The following is a 9,469-nucleotide window of genomic DNA, read 5'->3' as shown; positions in this document are numbered from 1 at the left end:
AGATGGTAATAGTAATATAGATAGATACCCTAACATAATAAATGTGGTGCTACTATGTGTCATGCATGACAATAAATGAGACCATCTATGATACTAATCTATAATACTATGCGCTATAGAGATAGTACCATAGACTAGTAACATATGCATGTTACTAGTCTAAGTTACTCCTCACTATGACCAGTCTTAGTCAATTAGTAATGGATGTATGTTATTGGGGTGCATATAAATTGTACACAGTTGTCCGATTAGTACACCATGATTAGGTAAATTGACGAACTAATTATCCACTAGTGATCGCATGACAACTAAAAAAACTATTGAACTAGCAAGTTAATTGCTTAGGTGCATTAATTGCTCCTCGGGATATATGTGTGACAGAGGTCAACCTAATGTGTCGATCTTGTACCTGTGCATCAAGTTGGTATAAAATGTAACCAGTTCCAGATTCCGACCTAATAAGGAGCTGGCTAGTGGGACATATGCTACGCGAGATGGATGAATCCAGGACCAAGGTGCTGGATTACGCGATGAATACTGCCGGATGAAAATCAGCTGCAGCTCCCTTATACATTGATCAGTAAATGCTAGATGATGATCCACATGTAAACCAATGGCGCTGATAAGCATACCACTGAACGTCATGCATCAAAGAAGCTTTTCGGTATGTTCCTCCTTCTCTCGTTACCTCCACGGCTCCACCCACAAACCCTAGCCCCCCAAATCCCATAGTCGATGCACTTCTCCCTCCCTCGTCAGACAGCCGCCACATCCCTCCCTCGTCTCTCCCTCGTCAACACAGCCACGCCTCCAACCTCCCTTCCTCGTTACCACGGCAAACCAGCTCCCATGGCGGCGACAGGGGCGAGGCGGGCGCGGGGGCTGCGGGCGGAAGCAACAGGGGTTGATGGAGGGTCGGGGAGGGGCGGTTGTAGGCGGGTTCGGCGGTTGGGGGCGAGCACCGGACAGGCAGAGGGAGCGTCTTGGTCGAGGGACAGCGAGGCTCGTCGGCTGGGCGACTTCGAGCGCTGGACAGGCAGAGGGAACGACTTGGTCGAGGGACGGCGAGGCTCGCTGGCTTGGCGACGCGAGTGCCAGACAGTCAGAGGGGCTTGGCCGAGGGATCAAGGTGAGATTCACACACCTTTGCCCATCTTGTTTCCTCCTTTATTTTCTCGTCAATTCAAATTTCTATTCAGCCATGTTCTGTTGCATTCTTCTATCGATTTTTGTGTTAATATTTTAGTATTGTTCGCAGGAATTGTTATTTCTTCTGCTGTACTATTTTTTGTGCTGTTCTACAGAAAGCTCATATAGTCAATTCGCAAAAAAGCTCTTATATATGTTCATCTGTGCAGCCTTGTAATAATATTAGAATACTTTGTTGTTTATTTTTTTTGCGGCTTCACAAAACCATTAAGCAGTAAGTCGGAGACCTCAGTTTTTTTCACTGAGAAAATGAAAATAAGTCATTAGTAAAGTTGGAATTTAAGTATTAGAACGTGTGGGGTGTTGATCGTGTGTTTGGTGTTGCTCTTTTGCATCAACTTAGGTGTGATTCATCATGCATTCATCCATGTTTATGACTGCTTCTGCCGCGTTGTTTGGTTATGTTTTGTGTCGATGGATTGCTGCTTTATCACCTGTTTGTACTTATGCCACGTGACTGTGTGTTTCTTTGCAGTCCATAACTTGTGATTCACAGCCTGCTCTGAAATTTTGTTTGTGTTGGACAGGATTCGTGCAACTCTTCCAATAGGAGGATAGAACACATGCACAAAACTTCGAAAGCCACAAAACCTGGGCGGAAATCATGGACTACACGTTGGTCAATATTGTGCAGGCAACCAGTTGCCACAATCGAACACAATAAGCATCACGGGAGCCTCCTCGTCGTCGGCGATTCTCCGGCGCCTTTGTCTGGTCATCTCTGGCTCCTGCCGTGCTCTCTGGTGCTCCTTTGCCTCATGGATGGCGCTCCCATGCCTCGGACGCACGCCCCCTCTCCCCCGAGCTCCAGATGGGAAGCAGCGGCCCCCCCTCTCCCCCGAGCTCGGGATCCATTGCAGCAACGGCAAGGTAAGCAGCGGCAGAGCTCCCACCTAGCACCTCCTACTAAATACCCCTTTTTTGTTCAAACACCAAAACACTTTGTCAGGGTTGTGAATCCTTAACCTTGTTATTTAGTTCAGTCCATCATAAATACAGCTTAGGAAGCAAGCTTCTTCTAAAATCATTGATCTGGTATTTTTTTAGGAGAGTGCCTTCATAACTGATTTGCAGTAAGGGGAAGCAGTGACTCTTGTTTTGCTAGTATTAATAGTTTTATTCTTGAAGTATTTGGCTCTAACAATTTGTTACCATAGCCCCTCTTAAGCAAGTTTCTTGCAGAACAGGTTTTCCCAATGCTAATTAGGGCACTTGTTTTCTATCTGTTTGCCCTGCTTTTAATTACTTTTTCTCCAGGCAGTGAAAGTTTGCAGTCGATGCCATCTAAGTAGGATTCTGGGTTGATTTCAGAGGAGATCAATTATTGTGAGAAGATGAAGAAGCTGAGAGTTGATACGGACTATTTGTGAAAGCAAGTTTAGGAGCTCAAAGCCAACAACAAGTCAACAACCAAGGCTTTGAAAAAGACGTAAGCTCTAATGTTATAAGATTTGATGCATGTTCTTTCATTAGCAATTGTTTTAGTTGTATGAACAAGTTATCTGCCTTGCAAATCTATTTTTTCATGGAGAAATATGAAGTATGTATTCTATACAAAGATGTCATAACAATGTGTAAAATTCAGAGTTTATTGAACATGATCACCACTGAAAAGTAGAAATGCATTTGACAAATGGCATCAAATAGTTTGAAACATTGGATTTCTGATTCACATGTTGGCATATTTATCTTATGGTCACTTAGGATTTATGCATCTGAGCTTCTCATTTTTTGTGTATCGTAGACAGAGTATGACTTCAACTTGTGATTTATAGCTAGAAAGCTCTTTGAATCTGATTTTTCTTTCCTATGTAAATCATCGTTCTTTTCGTATGTACTCATGTGGCTGCTGAAATTTTTCATGAACAGATCGACCCGCGACACCGGTAAGGCCACAACATCCATTACTGCTATGACTGTTGACTGAGGTGGGAAAGCATGGAGCCTTCCTTCTACTGGTGAGTATTACAGCTGAACCGATTATGGTTGTTGGAATGTCTGATTCTTTGGTTATTATCTTATTCACATAATCCCATTCGCAGGTATAGTTTGGTTTTCTTATGCCCATAGTTTTTTTTAGTCATGTTCGTGTGGAGGATGGAGTCAACGCTAGGCACATGGTTGATGGAGAAGGACAAGAGGATGAAGCTCTGACTTGCTTTTCCTATGGTATATATATATATATATATATATATATATATATATATATATATATATATATATATATATATATATATATATGAGACAAGAGGAGGTGTTCAGTTCCTTTGGATTGCATCATGAAAAACATCTCTTGTTTCAAATCAGAATAACATGAACATTCTTTATGAAGTGCTTCCTAGGGATAATCCAGGATTAGAAATAGAACTTGAAATTGCTTCATAAGAGTTTCTCTAAACATTTGTGAGTCCCTAATTAGATGCATTCGTGTCGGTGGCTGACCTTTTCCATTTTGGTTGTTCATCAGCAGCTATATGCATGTACGCTGTTGCTTGCATGACCACTTGCAACTGCGTTTCGATTCCCTATCCTTTCTGATTTCACAACCGTATCTTTCTTGATATAATTAAGCTTTTGTTCTATTTTAATCCTAGCATATGGTTCTCCTGTTTAATAAGCTAATTGATTAAGCTATCTAAATATGCTAAGTCCTTCTCAACAAGTAATGTAGTTGATCTGCTAAAATCGCAGGAGCCATTCAGAAAAAAATTAGGATCCTGTCAGATATTGGTCAGCGTGTTAGGATATAAGATAGCACATTAGGTTTTGTTATCACGTAATGCACAAATTTAGACAACTGACTAAAATTAATTGTGACATTGCAGATTTGTTGAGCCAATATATCGAGGCTTTCCTTTGCTGTTGAAATCTCTATAGAATTTCATAGAAGGTTTGGTTATGTTTTCTTCTATTCCAAATTTTAATTTAAAATTTTTTGACACTTTCATTTTTTCCTTTGCTGTTGAAATCTCTCAGTCACCATGTTGTAACTTGCAACATCGGGTGTCAACATTTATCAAACTCACTCCTTGTTAGTAATGCATGTCCAGATGATTGGTCGGAGTATGCATATCTTTGGACCCTTCCTCCTTGCGGGCCTCTCCACTAAAGACTGGGAGGCAAGAACCAGCGCCACCGCCATGTCTGTTGGTGATGCTCACGCTGGAAACCAGAGGTAGCATCTTGGTCTTGTCCATGCGAGCACCACATCTCTGACAATGCTGCCGCGACCAGAGGGCGGCGAGCTGATCCCCCATGGCTCCTCGCCGACGTATGACAACACCCACCTCCATGCTAATCGAGCTTTTTGACTTGTCCAGCATGATCTGAGACGCCGTCTCCACTTCAGTTCATTGGAGATTGTAATATTGATCTTAGTTCAGTTCAGTCTATTATGTGACCTCACTTTGTTATCTATGATTTCCTTCATTTCTTTGTTTTGGCACATGTCCATTAATTTGTATAGTGGAGCGGATGACCAAATTATTGGAACCTTCCCATGCTTTCCAGGGAAGTTGTTTGTTAGCTCTGCCCCAAACGTTGACAAGCCAGATTTGGGCTTATTTCTTCAGCTTTGCTGCACTGCAGCCTGATAGTATTTTTTTGTTGCTTGATGCTTCATTTTCCTACTTCTTCCTCTTAATGTGACCTTTTGATGCAGGGTGATGTTTCTTTATATGCCCCTCGAGGGATGAGGCCGGCAAGCCGGTGAATGCTTATCACAACAAGCACATGCTGTCGGGGTATGTGAGCATTCCTATCTTGACCTATTAGTGTGCTTTTGTGCCATCTGCCTAGGTGGAATTGTTACGGGCTGAGTAAGATTCCTTGGCTATTTACGGGTTGCAAGTATGATGTGGTTAATCAATATTCCATAATTGAGACGCATTGTAAGTTAATATATTTCTTCAGCCGTTGTGTGTGGCCAAATAAAAATCCTTGTGGGACATTATGGTGAAATTAAATTTAGTGACTTTATTGGTAGCCTGACATTTAGAACTGTTTGTGTTGAGAATCGATGGGTTCCATCTGATTTTATGAGGATGGGTCGCACAAACTATTGTAGGACTTGAACAGTTGAACCCTGGCCTCCGATCCACTGCAAATTGAGCATTCTTTTGTGATGAAATATTACATTGAAAAAGTTGTCATCAGTATATATTTCTTCTTTAAAGAAACGTTACCTCAGATATTGCTTTTTTACGCATGCAGTTTGTTGGGTATGCTTCCAGGAACATGGGCTTATGTTAGTGCTGGTGCATTTGGGAGATCTATAATTGTAAGTTTGTAAATCGTCGACGTTTTCTTAGTTCATCTTTTCTTTGCAAACTTGCTTTTGTTCCTACATCAGGAATACTTCTCTACTATACTCTTTCAAGCCATCAAGCTCTTTTTATCTTCTGACTTGTTAATAAGAATACCTCACATACTGTATGTGTTCTCTACTTCTCTTTTATAGAATAGTACTAGCCATAAGCCCATAAGAACCGTGTCCATCCCATGGATATGGGGGTGTCTCGCAGCATGTTGATGGTATCTGCTTTCTAGTGAAGTGTCCAGAATGGAATAACACTTGTATATATGAAATACAGACACCTTAATCCAACTCAAGGCAACCCTTAGTCTACAGTCTGACTTGGTGTTGCTATTAGCAGCTCAAGTATTTCAGCAAAGAATTAGAACATGGTGTTTCATTTGGAATTTTGAAAATCCAGTTGTATGTGTAGTCAGGTCGGTTGATCTATAGTGTACCGTAGTATTTTTCTCTCCTTTCCTTGTGCTAATTTTTCCTTATGATCTCGTTATGTTTGTCCAGCTAGAAAATCAGTAGGTTTTTTCATGTCCAACGGTTACTTGAGGCACTGCATTTCGGATCGACGTCGCTTTATTCATGGGTTGGGTTGCCAATTTCGAGCTGCTTAATTTACGGGTTGCGATTGTTGTCACCGTTGTTGAATACAAATTATATTATCCGGATGGCTAGATTTTTATTTGTGTTTGTGTCACAGGCTGCAAAGAATCTTGTAGCTGTGGCGGCGGCCACACTTTCAGTTCCTGCTTTCAGGGCACCTACTACAAATATACCTTCTGGATCAGGTATGTATCATATGGCTGCTTGTCTGTCCAACACACACATGAACTACAACCTTAATCGTTCTCAGTAACCTGTTATGTGATTAGAGTCCTCCCATCTGGGCACTGCAGTCGTCCTTGCACCGTCACACACAGCGTCGGAGACACGAACGAGGTCGAGCAGTCCGTGTCTTCGTCCTCTTCCCTTGGCGTGTGGAACCTGATATAAACAAGAGGCCAAACAATATGTGGCATCTTCATCGTCGTCCTCTCGTGTGGCACCGGAGAGATGGACAAGGAGGCCAATAGCTGGAAGTGCGGCAGACTGTAATGCTTTGGTTGATGAGGAATTATCTTTGTACATAGTGGTTTGTTTGATGGGACCCATCTGGCACCGCCGAGCTTCCGCTCAAGCGGCGTGCCATGGGGGCGCCCCAACCTCTAGTGTGTGTGTATATATATATATATATATATATATATATATATATATATATATATAGCAGGAGTCTCGGTGCTTGCTTTATTAGGGTTCCTCTCTTTCACTCTCATGCTCTCCAGATCTAAAAAATGCATAGGTGGCCACACACACTCTTTCTCTGCTCATGGCTGGTCACAAATCCGGCGTAACCACCTCGACCAGGGAAGGGGTGTAGGTGCGTCGTCCATGCAGTCGTCGACGGTGAGGGAGGAGACCAACAGCTGCCCGCGTGTTCTGATCGACGGCCGTGCCATTCTCTCCGAGATAGCGTCGGATCGGGAGGGCCTTCGACCCCTTCTTCCTCCCCGTGGTATTGTGGCCAAGATGCGGCCTCCAGACGTCGTCTTTGCCACGTGCCGACGACCCTCGGGTATATATTCCTTCGAAACCGACCTTTCTCTACTGCCTCAGTTCCTCACGTGGCTGCGTGTGCATATTTTTCTACTCCCGTCGACTATTCACGTGGCTGCGTGTGCATATTTTTCTACTCCCGTCGACTATTCCAAAGCCACGTAGACTTTTACTATTATTAGAGGTAGTTCATACAGTCGAATTTAAGGGTTGATTCAAATAGGGAAGAAAGTGGGAAATCTATAACATGAATTTAGGACATGATTCTAAGAGGAAATGGGGAAATGTAGCATGAATCTAGGACATGATTCTAAGAGGAAATGGGGAGAAAGTAATGGATACTGGCTACCCAACTGCTCCCTTGGTTGAAAAGGTGAAGAAAGCATGGTGGATGGCGAAGAGTGGGGGAAGTGGACCTGTCTCTTTGGTTGAAAAAAGGAAAGGAAGTGAGGGGCGTTGGGGGACAACACAAATGAGAACGAGCAGCTCTAGATTTCCTGTGCTCACATAGGAAAATGTCACCGAGGAGATAAAAAATGGGACAAATGCAGACATGCTGCCTGAGTGTTTGCTGCTTTGGGCAACCACATTTGCCTCACCAATTTATGCCCCTGCTATCCCTACGCCTATATCGCTACCGTTAATGTAAAATCACATAAACTATTAAGCAATGCCACCTAATGTCACTATTAAGTAATGGTCTAGTGCTGTCGATAAATTGAAGCAATGCCACCACCATTTTATTTCCCATGAATTGTGTTTTTGTAGTCACACTTAAATCTCACACCGCTAGCATTGCTTCATCCCAGTGGAACTGCAAAATTTTGATTGCACATTTTATGACCATGTGCTATTCTCATGACAGTAATATTAATGCTACTGTTCTGCATGTTAATCTAGTGACAGTGTTGATGTGATGTGATGCTACTTCTTACTTAAGGGCATTTTCATACTGTCAATGTAGTGCCAATTATAACACAATAGATGCTGATGTTAATCATATGCCACTGCAAATAACTGTCACTATTTAAATAACCGTATTTCATATTTGCGGAAACAAGGATGTGTGTCTCCATATCGTTTCTATCAGCGCAATCAAAAGTACACACCTCCGTTTTAGTAGAACTGCACAAAATGAGATGGCTATTCCTAGCTGCCGTTGCCTAACCACCTATCTTCCAGGTATTCCTACATAGGTAGTGACTAGGTAGAATGGCCAACGCAATCTGAAAGAAGCTGAATCATACATTTTACTTCCTAACTGCAGTGCAGGGACGAGCGAAAACAATTGTATCCTAGTCGGGAATGCACTTTCTCCCAATTCATCCATGGACGGAGGACTAGCTAGCATGGCTGCATGAAGGTTTTTGGGACAGGTGCACGAACAAAAGGCATTATGGTCTGCTTATTTCTGCAAATAGCAGTGCTTAAATTTAGTAGAACTGCACAAAAAGTTTAGATGTTCAATACACTACATGGTTCAGTTCAGCATTCCAATTAAGAACACAATTATAATTGGTTATTTTGAAATGAAAGAACCTAACCTTGGATGGTGGCAATATTCCAACTAAGAACACAATTATAATTGGTTATTTTGAAATGAAAGAACCTAACCTTGGATGGTGGCAACAAGAAAAACCAGAGTGAACTCCAGGAAAGTAAAGCCTGCCTAGGGAGGCCCTTTGCTCAGAGAAGCATTGCTTGATTTTTTTCTGATTTGTAAACCTTTTCACAACTTTGTCTTTTGCTATGAACTAGTAAATATTTGTTATGTTCTATGAATCATTGAGATGTATAAAATTTCTTAACTTATGCTTTTCAAGTATTTTATGAAGCTGAGTTTAATGTGCATGTTCAACATGAACACTGGACTAGCATGTGAACATTTGGAATTTACAGTGTGGCCTCAGTTAACTGCATGAACCACTGTAATCAGATATGCAGTTGCTTATATGTCAGACAATAGATTATTGATTGTTAGCTAGTTGATAGCCGACTTTTCTAGTGTTGAAGCGAGTTGAGTCAATGTGCCTTGTTTTGCAGAACTTTTTACAAATGGGGTAGTACCAGCAGTGTTTACATGTACTTAACCAGCCTTACCTACCCTATGTATACATTAGTGCACAATTCTCAAAAGAGTACTCTATTACATCAAACACACACTGCTCGTATGATAAACCGTGACAACTTATGTCTTACCATGCCATATTACATGAAAAAACTAGTGAGGACGGATATGTTTCGGCAACAATTAGGATGGTTCTCACATGATTCACGGGCGCACAAAAGTAGCAGTAGTTCCCATAGACAGATTCAAAGAGAGTACTAGTCCAGAGGGCTCGATAATAGGCAAGGTTC

The 9,469-nt window shown here is 41.9% G+C and overlaps 1 long non-coding RNA gene across 14 annotated transcripts; it reads left to right on the top strand.

Annotated features, from left to right (window-relative positions):
• Positions 1-490: 490 nt before the first annotated feature.
• LOC125537349 lies at positions 491-8,967 on the top strand. Of its 14 annotated transcripts, none has more exons than XR_007295815.1 (10): positions 491-1,129; positions 1,737-2,079; positions 2,467-2,638; positions 3,079-3,167; positions 4,035-4,099; positions 4,260-4,952; positions 5,422-5,488; positions 6,219-6,306; positions 6,391-7,130; positions 8,379-8,967. It is a non-coding gene; the product is annotated as an uncharacterized LOC125537349 (long non-coding RNA). The 14 variants fall into 14 exon arrangements; XR_007295817.1 differs by lacking the exon at positions 8,379-8,967 and adding an exon at positions 3,252-3,378 and having other exon boundaries at positions 493-1,129; positions 4,246-4,952; positions 6,391-6,824; XR_007295818.1 differs by lacking the exon at positions 8,379-8,967 and adding an exon at positions 3,290-3,378 and having other exon boundaries at positions 494-1,129; positions 6,391-6,824.
• The last annotated feature ends 502 nt before the right edge of the window (positions 8,968-9,469 follow it).

This window comes from Triticum urartu, chromosome 2 (genome assembly GCF_003073215.2).
Source record: "Triticum urartu cultivar G1812 chromosome 2, Tu2.1, whole genome shotgun sequence".
NCBI lineage: Eukaryota > Viridiplantae > Streptophyta > Magnoliopsida > Poales > Poaceae > Triticum > Triticum urartu.
The sequence above is the reverse complement of the archived record's forward strand: the minus strand, read 5'-3'. Positions and strand labels throughout refer to the sequence as shown.